General features: G+C 43.5%; 1 long non-coding RNA gene across 1 annotated transcript in view; it reads left to right on the top strand.

The window, feature by feature from the left end:
• The first annotated feature begins 530 nt into the window (after positions 1–530).
• LOC116702134 (uncharacterized) overlaps positions 531–3631 on the top strand; it is a 3419-nt gene continuing 318 nt past the window's right edge. The window contains exons 1-2 of the long non-coding RNA XR_004335067.1: positions 531–542; positions 1558–1563. This is a non-coding gene — a long non-coding RNA (uncharacterized LOC116702134). The remainder of the gene's footprint in view (positions 543–1557; positions 1564–3631) is intronic.

The raw sequence follows: 3631 nt of genomic DNA, 5'->3' as shown, positions 1-3631 counted from the left end.
AATCATTTTGGGTTTCACTTTCCCTCCAATATTATTATCATCAACATAATAAAGACCAAAAGCCATATTTGGCAAGACCAGTGGCAGAGACCGAGAAAAGTCCGAGTCCAAATACCAGTGAGTACGAGACAAGTCCGAGACCATAGAAAAACGGTCTTGAGTCCTGACTCGTCCAAGACCGGACTCGAGTACTACAGCCCTGGTGTGCACAGTCAGCTGTAGAACTTCTGAAGAGGGCAGCTACCTTGCCCTACTACCACCTACTGCGCCTTATCAGCATTTGTACAATGATGTGATGACAACTACTTGGACTGCAATGTGAGAAAAACTAAATAAATAATTACTGATTTTAGGAAGAACTGTCTTGAGCCTTCATCCATGGTGGAAATGTTGAAATCATCTTCTCATATAAATACCTGGGAACCTTATTCAACTCTAACCTTAAGTTTGATTAAAATACAGAGTTAATTGTCAAATGAGGACAACAAAAATTCCTTTTTATGCAGAAGCTGAATGGTTTTAATGTCTCTAAGGAAATTCAAGTCTCAATTATTAACTTAAATGACTGAAAAAAGTAATTTGTCATCACAAGGAGTGGTGCATGACATCCTAAGGACCTCACATGTTGGGTGCTTTAAATTTCTTGACATGTTTCTTTCCCTTTGAACAAAGCCAAGCTAGCTGTTTCCCCATTCCAAGTCTAAGCTAGGCTACCCCCATGCTGACTCCAGCTCAGCTATCAACACAGACATTAGATTCACATAGATATTTTCAACTCACTCTCAGTAAGAAAGGAAATAAGCATATTTCCCAAAAGGTTAAGCTTACTAGACACAGTGAATGTGTATGAATGTTGCATGTATGTGTGACAGTATCAATGTTATTCTGAAGGCATTGTTGCATGGAGTTGCCAGATGAAAGGAGCCTTGTCCACACTGGCTGGAGCTGAGGACTGTTTTGACTGCTTGGAACTGGCAGAGCTAGACATGTCCCCTTGGATTTGAGCTGGAGCAGGTCTGAGAGGAAATACCTCTGGCACAGAGCAAGGGCAGGCATGCCTTACCTCTGACAGGCTGGTAGCAGAGCCCCTGGTAGCTGACAAGAGAGGGGATTTCTGAAAGCAATCCCACAGATCCTTTATAGAGTCTGGACTGGCATATCACATTGCCACCCTCCCACCCCCACACCCAGACAGGAGAGGCCCTTGAAGGCCTTCCAGTTTCAACATTTGGCCCGTCTGGAAATAATTAAAGAGGAAAAGGAAGGTGGATGAGGTGGTCAAACCAATTTTCCCAGTCAGTGAGCCCCACCCTGACTCTGCACTGCATGTACTTTTATTTCCCAACAGTCCTCTTGTAAGACGATTTCACATCGTCTGGTTCCCTGTTCTACGTTACGCCATCATTCCAGCGTCTGGTTTCTCCTCAATGAATATGTTGTCCCACGCTCAGCTCAGGAACGGTCTGTAGCTATGTTTCACATTGCAGGTTGACAACCAAAGCTCACTTTCATTCACACTGGACTGCCGAGCCAGTGGTTCCGCTACCTGGCCAGGAGCCCTCTGTACTGGGAACACATTGGAGTTGTAACATAGCAAACACTAACAGACACTGCCTAACAAGGTCAACACGAAGCATCCCCCTCCTGGGACTCTTGGTGCTACAAAAAGTGGCTCACATAGGTTCTGTCTGCTTTACAACTTGACATACATTTAGAATTGATTAGTTATGGGGTGGGGGGGTTCTCTAGGCTCAGATGGGAGGGTCATCTTTGATTGTTCTACAGTTGTCCACTCCCTCCTGGTTGATGCGGTCTTCCCAGTGACTGCTGGGAGGGTTTTTGGTATGGTGTTTCACTGAGCTGACCGTCTTTATACTTCACTCCAGGAAAACATCCAGGTGATATTACATCACAAAGTCCGGTGTTCTCTTTCACCAGACATTAACGTTGATGTTTGATGAATATATAAAACCCCAGATTATGTCCACCGCAACATTGTTGAAACTCTTTCTTTCTACCATGTCTTCACATAAACTCTGCATCTCTGGCATGGTAATGATTATAAAGGTGGTTTTGGTGGTGCATTAGAACCCCCCCACCCACCTCCACACACTCACAGTCCACTGCTCTACATAAAGGTCACCTTACGTCCTGCATGGACACTGGAGATAATTGTGAGCTGCAAATTCATCCAATATGAAGGGAACTCAGAGGTAGGCTGCTCTTTAATATCTTTAATACATATGTGAATGAGTTGGAAGAAGCACGCCAGGACAGGTCTCCAACTGAAACCACTAGCAGCACTTTGAACCAAGGTTTTAATGAATGGCTCCTTGTCATGTTTGTATCTTTTGTACAAGCTGGGCCTTGTTTTAGAAAGCCGGCTTCGCGAAAGAGTTTGTTAACCCTGAGATGTACCAGGTAACTTAAGTTGCTTTCACACCTGAGCAGTTTGGTCCCTTTTAACTGAGCCCTCATTCAAAATCTTGTGTGGACCAAACAACTGAACTCTGGTCTGCTTGAAAACAGGGGTCTCTGTTCTCTTCCAAGTGCTCTATAGTTCGGTTCACTTCAGGTGAGAATGTGTGTGACAACACATCCTCACAATCTCTCTCTCTCTCTCTCTCTTTCCTTCACTTGCTGTCAGTCAGCTGCTCATTGATCACCTTCTTCTAAAATATTAGAAACACTAAAGCAGAAAACCCAAAGGATGTGTTGCTCCATTATTTCTGAGAACGCAAGTTTCAGCCAGTTTCACTCAGATGTTCTGTCCAATTGACAGCAACCATTTCCATTGTGTTCACAATGATGCAACTTCACCCCAGAGTCTGCTGAACTATAGATGTAGGCATCTGTTACCATGGTAACCAAGTCTGTGAACCTGACCTGCTCGATGGCAGCTTTAATAATAATAATTAATAAACCCTGAGCTTGTCCCTGTCTCCTCCCTCTCACAGAGCACACACTCTGTTGTATTTCCCCGTCCAAGCGCGTATCAACTGTCTCCTGTATGTCAGAACTCAGGACTGTTCCTCAGCATCAGGTCTCCCTCAGCTCTGAATAACATCTCTGCGTGTCCCTTCCATGCCTCTGACAGCTGTGGCCAGAGGCAAAATGTTTCCATCGGCGGGATTTGTTTTGATAATGCACAACAAAACGTGCGCAACAAAAAATCCCCAGTCGAATACCAATGATACAATGCCACTCAGCCAGCCATGCCAAAACATTTATTTGTTAAAATTACTTTAATGTCTTCACTACATATTTTATGACTGTGACTGTGAGTTACACTTTTTTTTATTTTATAACAGAGACTTTGTTAGAGCAGTTCCAATATAATATGGGGGGTAATATTTCTGATCAAGCAAAATGTAGTGCAGCTGAAGAATTACTTTTTTTTTTTTTTAAATAGTCTGCGTATAGTCTGGATGAGTTTCGACAGCTTTTCAAGGACTGTCTTGATTGACTACATTAGTTGAAGTGGCTGCAATAAAGCCAGTGAATGCTGTTGAGCAGAGACTTTAAATGTCCAACATTTAAAAGCCACTGTCTTCAACCTCGCTGACTTTTTACTGTCACATTAGCTGAAGAACACAGCAGTCCCACTCCACCACTTTATCATCCAGGCAGG

The sequence above is a fragment of the Etheostoma spectabile genome, chromosome 14 (genome assembly GCF_008692095.1).
Source record: "Etheostoma spectabile isolate EspeVRDwgs_2016 chromosome 14, UIUC_Espe_1.0, whole genome shotgun sequence".
NCBI classification, from domain to species: Eukaryota; Metazoa; Chordata; class Actinopteri; order Perciformes; family Percidae; genus Etheostoma; species Etheostoma spectabile.
This window is presented reverse-complemented; position numbering and strand designations above follow the sequence as displayed.